The 15,619-nt window shown below is 30.0% G+C and overlaps 1 pseudogene; it reads left to right on the forward strand.

Moving 5' to 3' along the window:
* The first annotated feature begins 3,242 nt into the window (after positions 1-3,242).
* Positions 3,243-14,038, forward strand: LOC125841587 (uncharacterized; annotated as a pseudogene).
* Positions 14,039-15,619: the final 1,581 nt, after the last annotated feature.

The raw sequence follows: 15,619 nt of genomic DNA on the forward strand, positions 1-15,619 counted from the left end.
AAGGGTGTCCAAAATATGTTATTTAATCATTCCGTGTATCATTATACTTGTATATACAATATTTTTTTCCGATGTTGGACTCCCTGACTATGCCACTGATCACATGATAGTGTAAGTTCATAAGTACAGATATGAAAGGTGGAGTGTATGTAGTCTTATTTTTACTTTATGGTGATAGAAATTCTACGGATCCTCGGCTTGAATAAAGCATATAAAAAATTAAGTATGTAAAGCAAAAATAGTAGTGAAAAGTCATACTGAAAATAATGAAGAAGAGAATAATAGAAATAACAAATAATATGTTAAACGAAGAATCAAAACAATTTTTTAGAATCAATTCAACTTCATCAACTTTCTAATGAATATTAGAAAAATTATACCAACAAGATGATACAAATGTTGATATTTAAGTTTCAAGAATATTAACCGGAGGGTGGTGGTGGTTGGGGATCACTATCTTTTCTATGATTTCTTATGGAAAAGATGAAGAATAATTTTTTATTTTTTTAAAAAAGAGAAAAAAAGACTACACTATTAGAATGAAAGAATGAGAAAAAAACTACACTAATTGAAATAAAGAATGAGAAAGTGAAAAATGAATATTCAACGTATATATGGATGATTGTAATTTATAGATTTGATAATCCATTAGAATAAGTAAAAAAAAGAGACATGTTATTTAAGTAGAGAATATGGATAGATGGAGGTTGTTTATAACTCATTAGATATAATTAGAATTGTAAATTGATTGCTTTTTTTTATTTAATAAATAACTTATTTAAGGAAAAGAATTAAGAAAAAAATCTCAAAAAAGGAGAAAAAAGATAAATGTGAATGGAGGTCATAGAGAGGTGTCACATCACCTTGTCTATGTTTCTCCTTTATATTATATATATAGATATAGATGTGTATAAAAGAGTGGTCATGAATATGATATTAACCCATTTGAGATCATATATATAGATGAGTGGGTGGGAGTTAAAATAATAATGAACATAATTAGTTGGAGTTAATATATTTACATAATTGAGAGTTAGTGGAAATAAAAAGATTCACGCACTAATATGATAATTTATCATATATATTTAATTTATTAAATAATTTATAACATTTTAATTTAATGTAGATTTAGTAAGATCTGAATACAAAAAGTAACAAATCACTATAAATTCTCAATAATAACGATAACAAAATATTAGAATGCTATACAATAATAACAAACAAGAAACATAAACATTACATAAAAACAAATAAAAAGATACAAGAGAAGAGAGCATATAATTTTTTTAGTATTTTTTCAACTATTTTAAGTATGTACAATATTGTGTCAAATATCATTATTTATTGGATAGAATTAGAGCTGTCAAAACGGGCCAGCCCAGCCCTACCCCGCCCAAGCCTTGCGGGCCAAAGAATTTGATGGGCTGGGGCGGGCCGGCCCTTCATTTCAAAGGGCTGTAAAATGGTCAACCCGGCCCAACCCCAGAAGGGTCAAGGTCTAGGGCGGGCCGGCCCTCTTTTTTTTTATGTCAAATCAATGTCACAAACAGCAACATTGTTTCAATAATTCTAAATAAAATCTAGCAATAAATATTTAAAGAAAAAAATAATAATCTCTTAAGTAAACAAACTAGTAAACTAAAGAGCACTTCTGAGTTCTAACTAAAACTTTAGTTAGCAATACATAATTACTTAAAGTATTTTGTTAAATGAAATCAAGAAACTAATTAATTGTTCAAGCCATAAAACATTCTATCACATATAATATAAATAGTGTTTACTATCCAAGTCTTATATTTAAAACTAAATAATAAAGAAATTCATGAGGTAAGCTCCTTAGAAAAACTCCACAAACACTTATATAGGTTTTCTAGTTTTTTATTCTTATTTTTTTAATATTTATTTTAATTAAGATTAAATAATTTGGCCCATGGGCCGATCCCGGCCCGGCCCCGATCAAACCTCAAGGGCTTAGTGCCTAAAAGGATTGGGCTTATAAACCTCGATTTTAAACAGGCTTGTAAAATACTATCCCAATCCTATCACAATAACGGATTGGGTCGGGCGGATCCCATGGGCTAAGCCCTTTTTAACGGCTCTAGATAGAATTGAGGAACGCTGTCCGCGAACAATTGTCATGATTATGACATTAGCCCATTTGAGATCTTGGATAAGAAGGTGGGAGTAAAAAATAATAATAAACATAATTAGTGATAGTTATTATATTTGCACAATGGAGAGTTAGCGGAAATAGATATTCATGTACTAATATGATGATTTGCCTTTTAATATTTAATTTATTAAATATTTGTAATCTTTTAATTTAATAAAAGGGCAAAATAATATCTAACTTTTACCTAAATTTCTTTCAACTTTTAATAATATATGATGTCATAATATCTATTTTTTTGTTTATAATATCTTTTTTTTTTGTTGTTGTTTTCTTGTGATAAGAGACGATAGCAAAAGTAAGTACTACTCTTCGATGTCATATTCTTTAAATTGATATCTATTTTTTTTTTGTGATATAATAGACCCTATTATATCATTTTATCATCAGAATTTGTATAGACAAAATAAAATAAAATATGGTGTATGTTTAAAATATAACCTTAGAAGAAGTTTAATGGACAAACATTTGTTGANATATGGGTATGTATTCCTGTGTATTTTTAGTTAAATGTATTTTAGTTTTTACCTTTATTGATTTTTTAATTAACGTTTTTCTAAGTTTTATTCAATCATTATTATGACATATCAATACCACATCTTTTGAGACAACAAGAGAATGGAGTATTTAAACTGATAAGAATAGATCAGGTATGTCTTTAAATAAGTAATTATTAGTTCTAATATTAATAATGAAAAGTTGCTCATTGTATGGACGTAAGTAAGGACAGTGGGTTATATTTAGAGCCAATTTCTTATTTAGTTTTTTATACTTAAAGATGTATTAGTGTATAAATAGAAAAATAAAAAATGTATACAAAAATAACAGCGAAAAAAAGATATAAAATGTAGTCATTTATTGTAAATAACATACTTATAGTTATTGAACTTCAATAACCCTATAAATGTAGTCATTTTTGTAAGTTGCTCAATTATTATATAGTTATGCCCCTACAAATAGCCCTGGCCCCTTGGCCTGTTATAATCCAACTTATATATTTCCTTTATCAAAGAAAATGTAATAGGCTCCTTAATTAGTTTTCTTACCTATTTTTCTTAAAAGTAGACAAGCTATGAATGCTGTCACATTTTCCTTCACTTGTACATTATTATTACCATACCCCAAAACTCTTCTTTTTTCTCCTAATAGGAAATCTTCATATGCATCTCCACAAGCCATTCCAAAAAAATCATCATCTACACAACATAATAAACTTAAACCCCTAAAGAAACCCTTATTAGAGCCTTCATTTCTAGAAGTTTTCTTGAATGCATGTGATGATTTCATCGACACGTACATCGATCCTCCACGTCATCCTTTTATTGATCCAGAATGTGTTCTGTCTGACAACTTTGCTCCTGTTGAAGAACTTCCTCCAACAGAATGTGAGGTGGTAAAAGGCACCCTCCCACCATGTCTCAACGGTGCGAAATGGCCCAAACCCACAATATTTTCCTCGTGGACCTTTCCATTTCTTTGATGGCGATGGAATGCTTCACTCTACTAAAATTTCTCAAGGCAAAGCAATATTTTGTAGTCGTTATGTCAAAACTTACAAATACTTGGTAGAGAAAAAAGCAGGATATTCAGTCATTCCTAATGTCTTCTCCGACTTTAATAACCTTATTGCCCTTGTGATTCGCGGAGCAATGTCTATAACTCGAATTATAATTGGTCAATTCGATCCAAGCAATGGTTTTGGCCCCGCAAATACTAGCTTGGCACTATTTGGTGGCAAATTATTTGCTCTTTATGAATCCGATATTCCTTATGCTATAAAATTGGCCCCAAATGGTGATATCATAACTATTGGTAGTCACAATTTTGATGAAAATCTTTCTATAAATATGACAGCCCATCCTAAAATCGATCCAAATACTAATGAGGTTTTTGCCTTTCGATACGATCCAATATTATTTCCATACTTAACTTATGTTCGAATTCACCCTAACGGGGTAAAGAGTCATGACCTACCAATTTTCTCTATGACACGTCCATCATTCGTTCATGACTTTGCTATTACAAAAAATTATGCCATATTTCCCGATATACAAATTGAAATGAACCTTTTAGGGCTCATCACCGGTGGAGCACCGGTGAGTACCAACTCGAGAAAAGTACCTCGACTTGGGGTGATTCCTCGTTACGCGATAGATGAGTCAGAAATGAGGTGGTTTGAAGTACCAGGGTTCAATATGATGCATGCAATAAATGCGTGGGAAGAAGATAATGGTGATACGATAGTAGTGACTGCTTCTAATATATTGTCGATAGAGCACTTTTTGAAAAGATTGGACCTAGTTCATGCAACAATTGAACAAGTAAAAATCAACTTGAAGACGGGGAAGGTAAGTAGAAATCTAATGTCCAAGAGGAATCTTGAATTGGCATGTATCAACCGGACTTATATTGGCAAGAAGAACAAGTACGTACGTCCAATTAATTATGAATTTTTTTAAAAAAATTGTATCGCATTATTTAGATTTTTTAAAAACTATCAGGTTAAGTTGACCTACTATATAGTAATAAGAAGAATAAAAAGTTCTCTCAAATTTGATATATAAATTCAGATGCTACCTATACATGATTTCATTCACAGACTGTCTTTTCTAATTTTTGTAAATTGTTTTCCTCTCCCCCTCAATTTTATATACATTTTGTCCGTTTCAATTCAAGTGTTTTATTTTTTTAACTTTAGTTCAAGAAGAATACTCTTTTCAATATTTGGCAACTTTCCGAGTTTAATATTTTGTATGACTAATTAAAATTGAAAAATTCAAAATTCTTTTCTCATTATCTTGAATTTCGTGTTTTATTAAATTATCCACTTAAATTAAAATAAAGAAAGTAGTAATTTTTTTAATCAAATTTATACATCACCTCACAAGAGTTACACTCTCTCTAAGTGGGGTCTTTCTCTTTTGTAAGAAGTGACAGTCTTTTAAACTTGTTAGTAAATTTCATTTAGACACTCGAATTATTATACAAAAAAATTAAAAAAGATTTTGAGTGTGATTTCAAGCACCCATCATGTAGATAAGTTAACCACAAAATATATATCACCTCCTATAATTTTAAATATCAGCCTCAATTNTGGATGGTATTTTGTTTTAGATAAATTTAGCTCACCATATTGTTGGGACATAATTTAAATTGTGGCCACAAAAAAAGCTTTTTGTGCAAATTCGAAGTCTATTTGTGCAAATGTCAAAATTTATACAAGAAATATATAGAATGAAGATAATACCAAATTATATTTCGAATGTATAGCTTTACGATTCTTTCTATAAAGCTTTCTTAAATTGGGACTAAATATAAACAATAGCCTCAAATCATCCTATTCGTGCAAATCGTCCATTAATTGTGCATATCAAGTATTAATAATATAGCCCAAAATAATATGGTAGATGGGTCGAGAGTAAGGCCTAAGTCCTAAAGGATATATTTAAATTTTTTACACTGTATAGCCATTCACCAAAATAATAATTCATATACACATATGTTTTCCACCAAAATAATAATTGATACATACATATGTTTAGTATATAATATAAATATTTTATACATAATAATGTATTATATTTAGCTACCGATTGTAATTATTGTGGTCAAATGTGTTAAAAGTCCAATATATTTGAGTGTATATGTCTCCTCTTTCACCTATGATATGAGACGATAGCAACCTAAAAATGAGATCACACTCTAATTGCTATAAAATATACACACTCCACGATAAATTATACAACATTATTTACATTCTAAAAGTTCTAAAAAAATTTATACTATAACAACTTTCAAGAGTTCAAATTTATTAATATACTCACATTTTAAAATTTGATCTTTGATTGTTTTTCTAGAAATTCAAGACGAAAATTAGTACTTTATGTTTTTTTTAGTCATAGCTTTCTACAAGATTGTTTTAATAGTGTTTATTAAAAGATAGTTATTAAATAAAAATATTAATAAATTACATATCATAATTACTAATCACTTAATTTGGGATGAAGCGAGTTGAAAATCTAAATAAATAAAGGGAAAAGAGACAAATATACCCCCGAACTATCATAAATGGTATACAGATACCCTTAGTCATACTTTTGGGACATTGATGCCCCTGCCATCCAAAAACTAGAACATATATGTCATTCACTCTAACAGAAGACTAAATAGGGACATGAGTCGCAATCTTATCCGTCGATCCGATATTTAATAAACGTCAGATCGGTGGATAAGATTATGACACGTGTATGTCCGTTAGTATAAAGGGTATATATGCTCTAGTTTTTGGACGATAGGGGCACCAATGTCCCAAAAATATTATGAAGGATGTATGCATATCATTTACGATTGTTATTTTTTCCCATAAATAAATGAATTGATGAAAACCATGATAAGATGGGAAGATCTCTAATATTCATACATGGGGCCTCATAAGGACAAATAATTTTGTAGGCGTGCTTTTCAAGCATATTAATATTGCGCATATAACAGATTTTGTAAAGATACCAAAACTATCATATTTTCTTCCACTTGAAACAACACTATAATCTCTCTTAGCCGTTTGATCATAAATTTAGATCATATTTTGAACGTTTATCTTCAAAAGTCTATTTGATTTTAAAATTTAATTAGATTTTGAAAATTTAATTTTCAAATATTTTTAAGTTTTCAAAAATTGAGTCAAACAAATTTTGGAGAAAAATTTCACTACAACATTAAGTTGAGACTTGAGACTATAGTAAGAACTAAGAATCCATATATTTTAAAATTTTGAATTCTACTCTAATTTAACTTTGTGTTAATTTTCACTTCTAACTTGAAAAGTGTTTAGTTTTTTTTCCTTACAAAACTTTAATATAGTAAAATCCAATATCCACGCACAATTTTAACTTTCAAATATATTTTTAAAAGATTATCTTTAAATATAATTTTCTTAAAATAATATCACTCAATTTATGTTCAAACGCATACTTAATCTCCTAACGACACTCATCTAAGGAATTTTATTTTTTTTGACTAAAATTGAAGTGGGATTTTCAAGTGTTCAATGATTTGTAAGCATATGGCCTCACGCGTGGTTTTGTGGGTTTTTGTTGTCTCCACATTTTAAATGTACCTAAATGTCACCAAGTAATTCTTCTCCACATCACTCCACTTGTTTTCGCGGACTTATTCAAAATTTTAAGTTTATGAATTCTATATAATGGTTGAATCAATGAATTGGATTTTGAGATAAAAATTTGTATATATTTAGTAACTTTTTTTTAAATATAAATACATGATCTAAATGATTAGATTTGACATGATTGCGCCTTGATCTTTAGTTATCTTTCTTTTATTTAATAGGATATAAATTATCTGGTAACTGAAATTTTTTGCCTCAATTAATTATTTAGATTTGCGTCACATAAGCTTGAAGCTGCAGTATTAGATACAAGTTCGAATGATCAATTTGATTGCTTTTACATAGATCCTTATTTATGTTAGAAAAATTACTAAATGTGTATAAATATTTAATGACTATCTCTTTAACTAAAATGAGCTATGATTTCGATTGTATGCAATATGCATACTCAAAACTTACAAAATTTTAAATCCTAACTCCACCTCTATCGTCTGGTATTAGTCTAGAAAGAAAATAATTGAATAAATTTATTATATCGAAAGAATTTTAGTTTTCACAATTCAAAATTAAAATCTCTATTTAAGAATTAATGAATTTCAATTGTCTTATCATCATACCTTTAGGTATACAAAACAATTAATAAATATGATCTTAGATTTTATACCAAGGTGAAACGATCTGATACCGAGATTAAAATTTGTGTTTCACTAACCAAACACCTCTTATAAGCATAACTTAGGGTTCATTTTGATACGTGGAACTGGGAAGGATAAATAAAAAGATATCTATATCCATATCTCATGAGTTCGGATATTTCATAAAATCCCATATAAAAGGGGATAGTTAATTCTATCGTTGTAATAAAGGATCGGATAAAATAATTTTGAAATTAATTAATATTCATAGGATAAGGTTTTACCAAATGACATAAGGAATCATGCATAAAAGATCAAGAATATCAACACTTACAATATGGTGTCTCCTACATATTTCTTTTAATTAATGGTGTCTCATCGTGGTATAATAATTGAGAGAATTCCTAATTTTGGCAAATGTGTTATGATATGTATTGCTCCATTTATGAACTAATTTGTTGCTTAATGGGGAAGCACTCCACTTGAGATTTTTTTCCAATTTAGGTTAACAAGTATTTAATAAATTGATAAATTAAATTGACATTTTTATTATTAAAATATTATATTTTGAAATCATATGAAAGGACAATATTTTGGTCGGTTGTCTTTTTGGGGACAATTGTTTAATAAATAACTTTTTTTTTCTTTTGCGATTTATGAATTAGATTATTTTTAAGATAAAATTGAAAATTTTAAAGTTAAATTAATTATAAATAAAAGAATATAACATTCTTTTTAGTATAAACCAAAAAAAGGTTTATACTGAGTACTGATGTAATTAAGCACCTTTTTACACTTTGTGCATATTAGCTTTTCCAACCATAGCTAATTTGTCCTAATCATTGTCACTTTAACAACCTTAATTGATTGTTGACCCCTAATTAATTCTCTATTATTTTCAAAGAAAGCAACCCTCTAGCATCTCTAAGTGCCACCTAATTAGGCTATAAATATATTATTATTTTTAAAAAAAAACAGAAGGAGATGAGAGGTAACTATAAATTTAATTTATTTTTTAAATTTCATATCCAACTAATATTATTACATAAATTAATATGAAAATAGAATAAATAAATTCAAACGAAAGAATATATAATAATTGAGTAGATAATGATATAGAAACTCTACGTCCCACTAATAAACCCACGATATTTTTCATTTGCATGTCTATCCTTTTCATTAATTCCTCAACGGCATTATAAAAAGGCTTAATATATTGATAAGCAATTTAAATTTGTCATCAAGTTTTATTTAGATACTCAGATTAAATTTTAATTGAGAAAATAATAAAATATTCTTTTTAGACACTTTTAATTAAAATTTTTAAAATATTTTTTTACGTGTATTTTCAAATATTTATTATGTAAATAAATTAATTTTAAATCGACTATATACACCCTATCGCTAAATAAGTTCATAATATTGAAATCATGCTAATACAGACCAATAAGCACCTAGTGATATTATAAAGAGTATTGATAAATATTATCAAGTGTTAAAACTGGTTTTATGAATACATAATATGGTGATAAGTTGTACTTTTGGTACAATAACTAAATTGCCCTCGATTTTGTTACCAAAAAAAAAAGAAGAAAAAACATGAATTTATAAGTATCTTTATTAGGAAAAGGAGAACAAAGAAAATGAAATGGAGAGAAAATTATGAATTTTATTTTTGAAAAAGGTATTTTGAGAATTAAATTAAAGAAGAAAAAAGAACAAAAAAAAAAAAAGAGAAAATGTGGACAATGCTTCTATTTAATTTCTTGTCAATGAAAGTTACATAATATGCTATTGTCAGCACATCTCTTTACGTGTCGATCTGTTAAAATACGTGAAAATTTTGTTCTATAATGATAAGCTATGAGATTCGAATTCAAAATTTGTATTTGCTTATATCATATCGAAGTATGAGTCTATTTAATCTAAAATTTTAAATTGTGTCTGATAAACTATATTTTTATTATTTTTTAATTATATTGTCAACACTTCTTCTTACGTGTAATCCTGTTTCTCTTCTGTAGTTCAAACACATGAAAAATTTGTTTGATGATAATTAACCGTGAGACTCAAACCTAAGATATCTAATAATTTTTAACATTTAATTTACTTTCTTATTTACTAAAGCTCAAATTGATTTAGTGTTAATGGATGCTAGGAAGAGTAGGGAGCAAAGAATATCTTCCACATGGGGCTATATATATAGATAAAAGACTTCCATGTAAAGCAAGAGAGAATATATTATATGTAAAATTATGTCAAAAAAGCAAGTGCAAAAAGTTCCTTTGGTTTTTCTCTTTTTATTTAAGTATTCTATATTTTTTTTAAAAAAAAATCAAATCAAATTTGACTAATTTGAATAGACACCTAGTAAAGTACTCCTTTCTAAGAGGTTTTCCATTCTTAAATTTTGATTTTGAGCGCTTTGAGAATGTATTTATAATAGTAAAGGACCTAAGATCAAAAAGAACAATATTTAGAATGAATTGTTATACAGAAAAAGTAGTATTATTTCAATAAGGACGCACAAATCTAGCCTTTAAGATATATGATAATAGAAATTCAATAACTTCTGTTTATGTTCTGCATTTGTATTAAGAAATTAACACAATATATTTATAGTTAGTTGATTATCATGAACTCAATTATTATTTTATGTTTACATAAAATTATTTTAAAAATTCATAAGTTTCAAAACATATACCTTTAGTTTTAGTTATCCCACCACACCGTCGAATAATTTTTTCTTAATTAACGTACAAATATACAAAGTAAAAGTTTTGTAGATTAGCAAAAAGAAGAAACTTTTTTCAACTATTAAAATGTTTGTTTGGTGGGAGGCGGGGCAGGGGGGGGGGGTATGCTACAACCCCAGCCATCCACTTCCTCCAAAGACTAAAACACCTAAGAAATGCATGGCTCCACAATTAATGTTAAAGTGCTATACAGAAATTTATATTTTTGTGGACAAATAATTGGAATCTCATTATTCATGTGTTATTCCTTTAATCATTTCTGTTGAAGAAGAAGGAAGCTGGCGATTGGAACATGTCAAAGGAATATATCCAACGAAGCTGACTGACGTGTCTGTAGCAAGTGTTGATGAAGAAGGAAGCTGACGATTGGAACATGTCAAAGGAACAGGTCCAACGAAGCTGACTGACGAGTTTACAACACTGCTGTAGAATTAGAGTCATACTAGGATTAGACTACTTATATTAATTAGGATTATATTACGGCTAGAATTATATTATGATTAGGATTATATTACGTCTAGGATTAGAGAAATCAAGGATTGTTTTGATGAAAATAATGTTGAGTTACAACCTCCTTATATAGGGAGAATTGTAAAGTCCTAAGTTAACTATACTTAGAGTCCTACTACAATACATATTACTACTATAATAATAATAATAATAATAATAATAATAATGCAATTATAAATAATCTAATCCTAGTCGTAATATAATCCTAATCATAATATAATTCTAGTCGTAATATAATCATAATTAATATAAATAGTCTAATCCTAGTGTGACTTTAATTCTACAGCAGTGTTGTAAACTCGTCAGTCAGCTTCGTTGGACCTGTTCCTTTGACATGTTCCAATCGTCAGCTTCCTTCTTGATCAACACTTGCTACAGACACGTCAGTCAGCTTCGTTGGACATGTTCCAATCGTCAGCTTCCTTCTTCTTCAACAATTCTCTCTCTCATCTGGTAAGTGATTATGAAAATATGTTTAAATGAAAAAAAAAACAAGAATAAAGACATAAAGACACAATCAAAGTTGTCTCGTATTTGCATAAAAACACCTTAACTTTCAAAGTGTCCTATCACCCCACAAAACTATTTAATATCATTTTAAATGGGTCATTTTGACCCATTCCCTCGTCTATGAAGTGGCGCATGTTGTCACTCCCTGTGATAGAATTCAATCCGACCCGACCCTGTTCTTTGAAGAAAAGTCGTTTCTCCTTTTCTTTTCTTATTTCTCAACTTTCCCTAAAATCTGAAGAAATAGAAAAGATTTCTCGTCGAGTTGGTGTTGATAATCTCGTTGTTGATGTGTCTTGGTGAAGATTCTTGGAGATTGAAGGTCTAACGGGTTAGGGCTTTACATCATATGATAAAGATCTTCTCTTTTTTCGATTATTATGATTTTAGGGATTATTATAGAGTAAAAGTGTTGGAATCGACCTCCTATAGTTGCCATTGTTAGGATATTATAGTTTTTCGTTGTTACTGTTAAGGTTAGAGTGTTGTGTTATCGACTTAGTGCGACTATTAGTGATTAGGGTTTTGTGTTATCGACTTAGTGCGACTATTAATGATTGTATTTTAGGTTAGGGTTTGATGTTATCCACTTAGTTTGAATCTTATTTTTTGTCTCTTATACATTTGTAGACTTCAATTTGTACATTATTGACTGCTACTGTTAGTGTTTTTGTTCTGTTAGTGATGGGGCTAAATGTTAGTACTGTTAGTCTCTTATACATTCGCTGTTACTGTTAGGGCTAAATGTTAGTGTTGGGGCTTATACATTTGTAGACTTCAATTTGTACATTATACATTTGTAAACAGTCTTTTGTTCTGTTAATGATGGGGCTAAATGTTAGTGTTACTGCTACTGTTGCTTGTTAGAGTTTGTTCTTGAAATGTGTGTTTGAATTATGTTTGTCTTTGTTACATGCTTTTTCAGGATGACTTTTACTCTGATAACTCTAAGATGGTATCATGGGGAGGGGGGTAATAGAATTTGGTCCCCCACCTAAATATATTGGGGGGCATATGACAGAACTCCTAGATGTAGATGTTGATAGGATGTCTTATTTTGAGTTGAGGAATTACATAAAGGAACTAGGATATACAGTAGATTGTGATTTTTTCATCAAGTGGGATAGGTTATTGGTCCTTGTTGATAATGATAAGGTTATATTTGACCTTTTCAATATGATAAATGATGGGGATACAATGAAGGTGTATGCTTTTCATGGGGTTAGTGAAGCCAATCAGGCCCCCCTTTAATTGGAGTTTGTCCCCAATGTGAGTGATAATGGGGTAGGTGAGGGATCTTTTAATGAGGTTTCCAACCCTAATAATCAACCTCCTAATTCTACTTTTCCTTCCATCCCTACAACTGGTCCTTCTGAAACTTCCAGCACTCAATTTGAAGACCAGTCTACTACTGTGCCTCCACCATCTCTTTCTACTGTGTCTTCTTCTTCCACTGTACCTCCTCCTTCCACTGTGCCTCCACCCTCTCCTTCCTGTGTACCTTCATCCGATCATATAATAGATAATGATCCAACTGATGATGAAGTAGAAGATGAATCAAGATCCGAAGGGGATACTAATGAAGATACTGAGGTTGATAGTGATGTCCATCAAGAGTATATAGATATAAGGGCATCCAAGAGGCATTTCAAAAGGTCACAAATAAGAAGTAGAGGTACTAATTCAGATCAGATTAATGTTGATGAAAGAAGTTCAGATATAGGGTATGATGAGACAAATATTGGTATTAGNNGAAACTTCCAGCACTCCATTTGAAGACCAGTCTACTACTGTGCCTCCACCATCTCTTTCTAGTGTGTCTTCTTCTTCCACTGTACCTCCTCCTTCCACTGTACCTCCACCCTCTCCTTCCTGTGTACCTTCATCCGATCCTATAATAGATAATGATCCAACTGATGATGAAGTAGAAGATGAATCAAGATCCGAAGGGGATACTAATGAAGATACTGAGGTTGACAGTGATGTCCATCAAGAGTATATAGATATAAGGGCATCCAAGAGGCATTTCAAAAGGTCACAAATAAGAAGTAGAGGTACTAATTCAGATCAGATTAATGTTGATGAAAGAAGTTCAGATATAGGGTATGATGAGACAAATATTGGTATTAGGGAAAGCTTAGTTGGTAAGCTAGGAGATGATGAACCTTACTATCTAAGTGATGAAGCTCCTAGCTTTGAAATAGATGATGAAACAGGTTGGGGAGATGGTGAAGAGGTTGATCAAGTAGTGCATAAACTTGTTAGGAAGAAGAAAACCTCAAATAGAGTTGTGCTTGATGCAACTTTTGAAAAGATTGTTTGGAAATTATGACTGGTTTTTGGAACTATTGAAGAATTTAGAGTGACAGTGACAAGATATGCAGTCCAAGAACACATTCAAATTGAAAAATATGTGAATGAGCCTGGCAGAGTTAGAGTGAGATGTTGTAAAAAGACTTGTCCTTGGTTGTTGTGTGCAAGTAAGAATAAAACTAGTGGAGATGTCATTGTTAAAACATACAACCCTGTCCATAAATGTTTGACATCAACTTATAACTATCTTTGCAACTCAAAGTTTTTGGCCACCAAATACAAAGAAAGAATAACTCAACAGCCAAACATCAGCATTGTGTTGTTGAAGGACATTATTAGAAATGAGTTGGATATTAATGTTGGTAGGACAACAGTGAGAACAACTAGGAGTAGAGCGTTACAAGAGATCATGGGTGATCACATTGTGGAGTATGGTAAGATTTTTGATTATAAAGATGAAATTTTAAGGAGTAATCCAGGTAGTACTTGTGTAGTGAAGGTTGGAGAAGAAGATGAAACTGGACAAAAATTTTTTGAAGGATTTTATGTTTGCTTGAATGCTTTAAAGAAAACATTTTTTGGAGGTGCTAGGAGGTTGATTTGTTTTAAGGGTTGTTTTCTCAAAGGTGTTTGTAAAGGCCAGTTGTTAGTTGCAGTTTGTAAAGATGGAAACAACCAAATGCTGCCTATTGCTTGGGCAGTTGTTGAGGTTAAGAATTAGTTTACCTGGACATGGTTTCTTAAACTAGTGAAAAATGATCTTGACCTTGGAGAAGGGCATCAACTATCCATCATTACTGATATGCAAAAGGTAATTATCTTACTGATCTTTGTTGTTGAGTTTTGCATTTTAATTATTCTTTTTCTGTTATGTTGGTTTGTTAGGGACTAGAATTTGTTGGTCCATTTACAGCGATATTAAATAGTTATGTGGGGGTGATAAGACACTTTGAAAGTTAAGGTGTCTTTACGCAAATACGGGACAACTTTAATTGTGTCTTTATGTCTTTTCTCAAAAAATAAAAAGAAAGAGAAAAAGTGTGTTGTTAATGAAATGAGTGATTTCTTTATAATATGATTTTGAACAATTCAATTTTTAAGGTTTAGTTACACTCTAACTAAGGTCCATTTCTTTAATATGATATCAAATTAAAGGTGATTCTACCCGATAATGGGTCGCCTTATTGAAATAACACAAACATTAAATGTCCATTTTTTATCGTGAAGGAGGGTGTGATATAGTCATACATCGATGTTTAATGAGATGATGGTCTCCTCCTCATATGGTCTTGAAAATTTTCTTCTCTTGAACTAGTTTTTGAATATAATTTGAGTTAGACTCACGATCCATTTTTTAAACAAAAAAACAAGGAAGAACCAAGAGGTGGAGCTCTTTCCTTTTTATTTTTTATTTTTTTTTTATTTTAAGGGTTTGTTTGGTACAAACGAAAATAAAATATTATTTTTAAAAATATTTATATATAATTTAGCCATTTGGATAAACACTATAAAGGTGATGATAGTCGGGGTGGGTGAGGTGAGGTGCGGTGTTGATAATCAATTTCGAATGTCATTTATATGATTTATTTTTCACAGTTTC

This window comes from Solanum stenotomum, chromosome 10 (assembly GCF_019186545.1).
Source record: "Solanum stenotomum isolate F172 chromosome 10, ASM1918654v1, whole genome shotgun sequence".
NCBI classification, from domain to species: Eukaryota; Viridiplantae; Streptophyta; class Magnoliopsida; order Solanales; family Solanaceae; genus Solanum; species Solanum stenotomum.